Genomic DNA, 7,870 nt, shown 5'->3' on the forward strand with positions numbered 1-7,870 from the left:
AAACATGATCTATATGAGCACAACAATTGCCAAGTATCAAATTATTCAAGACATTATACCAATTACCACATGCAGCATTTTCCGTTTCCAACCATATAACAATGAATGAAGTAGTTCAACTTTCGCAATGAACATTAAGAATAAAGCTAAGAACATATGTGTTCATACGAAACAGCGGAGCGTGTCTCTCTCCCAAACAAATAATGCTAGGATCCGAATTTATTCAAACAAAAAAAAACAAAAACAAAAACAAACAGACGCTCCAAGTAAAGCACATAAGATGTGACGGAATAAAAATATAGTTTCACTAGAGGTGACCTGATAAGTTGTCGATGAAGAAGGGATGCCTTGGGCATCCCCAAGCTTGGATGCTTGAGTCTTCTTAAAATATGCAGGGATGAACCACGGGGGCATCCCCAAGCTTAGACTTTTCAATCTTCTTGATCATATTGTATCATCCTCCTCTCTTGACCCTTGAAAACTTCCTCCACACCAAACTCAAAACAATCTCATTAGAGGGTTAGTGCATAATTGAAAATTCATATATTCAGAGGCGACATAATCATTCTTAACACTTCTGGACATTGCACAAAGCTACTGAAAGTTAATGGAACAAAGAAATCCATCAAACATAGCAAAATACGCAATGCGAAATAAAAGGCAGAATCTGTCAAAACAGAACAGTCCGTAAAGACGAATTTTTTAGAGGCACCAGAATTGCTCAGATGAAAATGCCCAAATTGAATGAAAGTTGCGTACATATCTGAGGATCACGCACGTAAATTGGCAGATTTTTATAAATTTTCTACAGCAGGGGCGGCTCAATTTCGTGACAGCAATAAATCTGTTCCTGCACAGTAATCCAAATCTAGTATTGACTTTGCTATCAAAGACTTTACTTGGCACAACAATGTAATAAAATAAAGATAAGGAGAGGTTGCTACAGTAGTAACAACTTCCAAGACTCAAATATAAAATAAAGTGCAGAAGTAAAATAATGGGTTGTCTCCCATAAGCGCTTTTCTTTAACGCCTTTCAGCTAGGCGCGGAAAGTGTGAATCAAGTATTATCAAGAGACGAAGCATCAACATCATAATTTGTTCTAATAATAGAATCATAAGGTAACTTCATTCTCTTTCTAGGGAATTGTTCCATACCTTTCTTGAGGGGAAATTGATACTTAATATTACCTTCCTTCATATCAATGGTAGCACCAACAGTTCGAAGAAAAGGTCTTCCCAATATAATGGGACAAGATGCATTGCATTCAATATTCAAGACAACAAAATCAACGGGGACAAGGTTATTGTTAACCATAATGCGAACATTATCAATCCTCCCCAAAGATTTCTTTATAGCATTATCAGCAAGATTAACATCCAAATAACAATTTTTCAATGGTGGCAAGTCAAGCATATCATAGATTTTCTTAGGCATAACAGAAATACTTGCACCAAGATCACATAAAGCATTACAATCAAAATCATTGACCCTTATCTTAATGATGGGCTCCCAACCATCTTCTAACTTCCTAGGAATAGAAGTTTCAAGTTTTAGTTTCTCCTCTCTAGCTTTTATGAGAGCATTTGTAATATGTTTCGTAAAGGCCAAATTTATAGCACTAGCATTGGGACTTTTAGCAAGTTTTTGTAAGAACTTTATAACTTCAGAGATGTGACAATCATCAAAATCTAAACCATTATGATCTACAGCAATGGGATCATTGTCCCCAACATTTTAAAAAATTTCAGCAGTTTTATCACAAGTAGTTTCAGCAGTTTTAGCAGTTTCAGGTAATTTTGCACGCTTTGCACTAGGAGTAGAAACATTGCCAACACCAATTATTTTAACATTGATAGTAGGGGGTGTAGCAACATGTGAAGCATTAACATTACTAGTGGTGGTGATAGTCCAAACTTTAGCTACATTATTCTCTTTAGCTAGTTTTTCGTTTTCTTCTCTTTCCCACCTAGCATGCAATTCAGCCATCAATCTAATATTCTCATTAATTCGAACTTGGATGGCGTTTGCTGTAGTAACAATTTTATTATCATTATCCTTATTAGGCATAACTTTCAATTTTAAAAGATCAACATCAGAGGCAAGTCTATCAACCTTAGAAGCAAGGATATCAATTTTATCAAACTTTTCCTCAACAGATTTGTTAAAAGCAGTTTGTGTACTAATAAATTCTTTAAGCATTGCTTCAAGACCAGGGGGTACACTCCTATTATTGTAAGAATTCCCATAAGAATTACCATAACTATTACCATTAGCAGAAGGATATGGCCTATAGTTGTTGCCAGAATTATTCCTATAAGCATCGTTGTTGAAATTATTACTTTTGAAGTTCACATCAACATGTTCTTCTTGGGCAACCAATGAAGCTAAAGGAACATTATTAGGATCAACATTAGATCTACCATTCACAAGCATAGACATAATAGCATCAATCTTATCACTCAAGGAGGAGGTTTCTTCAACAGAATTTACCTTCTTACCTTGTGGAGCTCTTTCCGTGTGCCATTCTGAGTAATTTGTCATCATATCATCAAGAAGCTTTGTTGCCGCCCCCAAAGTAATGGACATAAAGGTACCTCTAGCAGCTGAATCCAATAGGTTCCGCGAAGAAAAATTCAGTCCTGCATAAAAGGTTTGGATGATCATCCAAGTAGTTAGTCCATGGGTAGGGCAATTCTTCACCAAAGATTTCATTCTCTCCCATGCTTGAGCAACATGTTCATTATCTAATTGCTTAAAATTCATTATGCTACTTCTCAAAGATATAATTTTAGCGGGAAGATAGTATCTACCAATAAAATCATCCTTACATTTAGTCCATGAATCAATACTATTTCTAGGCAGAGATATCAACCAATCTTTAGCTCTTCCTCTTAAGGAGAAAGGAAACAATTTTAATTTTATAATGTCACCATCTACATCCTTATACTTTTGCATTTCACAAAGTTCAACAAAATTATTAAGATGGGCAGCAACATCATCAGAACTAACACCAGAAAATTGCTCTCTCATAACAAGATTTAGTAAAGCAGGTTTAATTTCAAAGAATTCTGCTGTAGTAGCAGGTGGAGCAATAGGTGTGCATAAGAAATCATTATTATTTGTGCTAGTGAAGTCACACAACTTAGTATTTTCAACAGTACCCATTTTAGCAGTAGTAAATAAAGCAAACTAAATAAAGTAAATGCAAGTAACTAATTTTTTGTGTTTTTAATATGGAGAACAAGACAGTAAATAAAGTAAAGCTAGCAACTAATTTTTTTGTGTTTTTGATATAAAGAGCAAACAAAGCAGTAAATAAAGTAAAACAAAGCAAGACAAAAACAAAGTAAAGAGATTGGATGTGGGAGACTCCCCTTGTAGCGTGTCTTGATCTCCCCGGCAACGGCGCCAGAAAATATCTTGTTGGCGTGTATTTGACACACGTCTGTTGGGAACCCCAAGAGGAAGGTGTGATGCGTACAGCAGCAAGTTTTCCCTCAGTAAGAAACCAAGGTTATCGAACCAGTAGGAGTCAAGGGCCACGTGAAGGTTGTTGGTGACGGAGTGTAGTGCGGCGCAACACCAGGGATTCTGGCGCCAACGTGGAACCTGCACAACACAATCACAATACTTTGCCCCAACTTAACAGTGAGGTTGTCAATCTCACCGGCTTGCTGTAAACAAAGGATTAGATGTATAGTGTGGATGATGATGTTTGTTTGCGAAGAACAGTAAAGAACAATTGCAGTAGATTGTATTTCAGATGTAAAGAATGGACCGGGGTCCACAGTTCACTAGTGGTGTCTCTCCCATAAGATAAATAGCATGTTGGGTGAACAAATTACAGTTGGGCAATTGACAAATAAAGAAGGCATAACAATGCACATACATATATCATGATGAGTACTATGAGATTTAATCAGGGCATTACGACAAAGTACATAGACCGATATCCAGCATGCATCTTTGCCTAAAAAGTCCACCTTCAGGTTATCATCCGAACCCCTTCCAGTATTAAGTTGCAACAACAGACAATTGCATTAAGTATGGTGTGTAATGTAATCAACACAAATATCCTTAGACAAAGCATTGATGTTTTATCCCTAGTGGCAACAGCACATCCACAACCTTAGAGGTTGCTGTCACTCCCCCAGATTCAATGGAGGCATGAACCCACTATCGAGTATAAATACTCCCTCTTGGAGTTACAAGTGTCAACTTGGCCAGAGCCTCTACTAGCAACGGAGAGCATGCAAGAACATAACCAACATATATGATAGATTGATAATCAACTTGACATAGTATTCAATATTCATCGGATCCCAACAAACACAACATGTAGCATTACAGATAGATGATCTTGATCATGATAGGCAGCTCACAAGATCTAACATGATAGCACAATGAGGAGAAGACAACCATCTAGCTACTGCTATGGACCCATAGTCCAGGGGTAAACTACTCACACATCGATCCGGAGGTGATCATGGTGATGAAGAGACCTCCGGGAGATGATTCCCCTCTCCGGCAGGGTGCCGGAGGCGATCTCCTGAATCCCCCGAGATGGGATTGGCGGCGGCGTCTCTGGAAGGTTTTCCGTATCGTGGCTCTCGGTACTAGGGTTTTCGCGATGAAGGCTTTAAGTAGGCGGAAGGGCAGAGTCGGGGGCGTCACGAGGGGCCCACACGCTAGGGCCGCGCGGCCAGGGCCTGGGCCGCGCCGCCCTAGTGTGGCATCGCCTCGTCGCCCCACTTCGTATCTCCCTCGGTCTTCTGGAAGCTTCGTGGAAAAATAAGACCCTGGGCGTTGATTTCGTCCAATTCCGAGAATATTTCCTTTGTAGGATTTCTGAAACCAAAAACAGCAGAAAACTGCAACTGACTCTTCGGCATCTCGTCAATAGGTTAGTGCCGGAAAATGCATAATAATGACATATAATGTGTATAAAACATGTGAGTATCATCAATAAAGTAGCATGGAACATAAGAAATTATAGATACGTTTGAGACGTATCAACTACATGATGCAAGAGCTTAAACATGATCTACTTGAGAACTCAAAACAATTGCCAAGCATCAAATTATTCAAGACAATATACCAACTACCACATGAAGCATTTTCTGTTTCCAACCAAATAGCAATAAGTGCTGCGGCTTTCAGCTTTTGCCATGAACATGAAAAATAAAACGAAGAACACCAGTGTTCAAATGAAAAAGCGGAGCATGTCTCTCTCCCACACAAGCATGTTAGGATCCGATTTATTCAGAGAATGAAAATAACAAAACGAAAATAAAAGCACACAGACGCTCCAAATAAAGCACATAAGATGTGACGAAATTAAAATATAGTTTCACTAGAGGTGACCTGATAAGTTGTTGACGAAGAAGGGGATGCCTTGGGCATCCCCAAGCTTAGAATTTTCACTCTTCTTGATCATATAATATCATCCTCCTCTCTTGATCCTTGAAAACTTCCTTCACACCAAACTCAAAGCAATCACATTAAAGGGTTAGTGCATAATCAAAAATTCACATGTTCAGCAAAGACACAATCATTCCCAACACTTCTGGACATTACCCAAGGTTACTGAACTTTAATGGAGCAAAGAAACTCACTCAAACACAGTAAAAGCGGCAATGCGAAATAAAAGGCAGAATCTGTCAAAAAAGAACAGTCCGCAAAGACGAATTTTTTCGAGGCACTTAACATGCTCAGATGGAAAAGCTCCAACTGAATGAAAGTTGCGTACATATCTGAGGATTACTCATGAATTTTTTCAGGATTTTACGATTTTTCTACATAGAGAAAATCTCAAATTCGTGACAGCTAAAAATCTGTTTCTGCGCAGAAATCAAAATCTAGTATCAACTTTCTATCAAAGACTTTACTTGGCACAACAATGCAAGAAAATAAAGATACAAAGATATTGCTACAGTATTAGGCAGTACCTTGACTCAAAAATAAAACAAAAATTGCAGAAATAAAATAATGGGTTGTCTTCCAAGAGCGCTTTTCTTAAAAGCCTTTTAGCTAGGCATGATAATTTTCATGATGCTCTTATAAAGATGAGAGTTGAATATAAGAGAGCATAAAAAAGCAAATACCAAACACATTTAAGTCTAACCCACTTTCTATGCAAACGAATCTTGTAAGAAAACAAATTATTGAAGCATGAAGCTACTATCATAGAAAGACAAAGCAAGTGCAACTTCAAAATTTTCAACAAAAAGAGAGGTGACTTAATATTATTGAGATATATAAAACCATGTCTCCCTCTCTCATAATAATTTTCAGTGGTATCATTGATAAACTCAACAATATAGCTATTGCATAAAGCATTCTTATCATGATCCACATGCATAAAAGTATCATTACTCTCCACACAAGCATAATCAATTTTATTAGTAATAGTGGGAGTAAAACTATCACATCCATCATTATAATCATCATAAATTGGAGGCATAGAATAATCATAATGAATTTTATCCTCAATAGTAGATGGACTGAAAATATCACAATCACCATAACGAACTTGAATATGATAAACAAGCTGTATATTAGAGAGATGGTTTTGGGTAATCCCTCCATAACTATGACAAGTTTCATGAGGATGACTGTAATTATAACCTATGTCATAGTATTCTTTATAATAATTGTCAAAGAATGGAGGCATAGTGTCATCATAAGAAATAGAATAGTTATCTTCCAAAGTGTGTTCATCTGTAAACATACCATCATTGTTACTAGAAGGAGATGTATCAAACATATAATCATCAGTAGCAAAAAGATTTTCAAACACCTCATCCCCAAGCTTACAGCTTTCTATATCATCATGGGAAGAAACATGGATAGTACTAATACTATGGCAATTATTAACATCATTATTTTCAGAATTAGTGTCCCAGAGATCTTCAATATCAAAAGAAGTACGTGTGCTTTTCCCAATCATGATCACTAATATAAATAACAGGCATAGGTTCATCATCAAGTTCAGAATCATCGAATTCAGAATTATAAGTATCAATTGTAATAGGAGCAACAAGTTTGGGAGAAGATACCGTTTCCTCTCTCCTTTTACTCCTCTTCTTCTTCTTCTTCGTTCCCTTCTTCTTCTTCTTTTCCCCTTTAGGAGGGAGAGGCTTGAAAGGAAGCTTCTCCACATAACCTGGTTTATTATTAGAAACAATAGAAGAAACTTGGGAGGATACCTCTCTTTCATTAATAAGAACAAAACACATATTAGTCCTGTCATATTTTGGTAAAGTCCCATCCTTTATAACACTTTGTATGTAGGTGTTGGCATGGGAATTATTAACACAATAGAGATAACATCCATGCAACACACTATTCATATCAAGATCACTCATATCTAACAAAGAAATTTTTCTTGATAACTCTTCACACCCCAAAAATAAAGTAAGTTCATCATGCTGATTAGAAGTGATCATGTAACCACAATATAGACTTGAAGTACTCATTAAATTCGAAATACTATCATCATGACCAGAACATTAAAATGACCCACTTCATAGCAAAGTTCACAAATAAAAGGATGGAGGTCACAAACTTTTTCACCAAGATCTTTTAGAGCCTTGTACCACATTCTAGTTTTTCATTCCTATGATGGATACAATATTCATCTTAGATTTGATTAATTCCACAAGGTCTATTCCACAAAAATTAACATGCTTATAAGAAATAGTATTTTCAGAAGTTTTGGCACGTTTATTGCAATCATTAACAACAATTTCATTTTCCATGCAAGTGTCTTTGAAAGGTTCATGATACACGTCCCAATTTTCTTTAGGAACATTAATATGAGAAGCAAAGGTTCTACAACAATCAACAATAATTTGAGAATCAAGAC

This window comes from Lolium perenne, chromosome 4 (genome assembly GCF_019359855.2).
Source record: "Lolium perenne isolate Kyuss_39 chromosome 4, Kyuss_2.0, whole genome shotgun sequence".
Classification (NCBI taxonomy): Eukaryota; Viridiplantae; Streptophyta; class Magnoliopsida; order Poales; family Poaceae; genus Lolium; species Lolium perenne.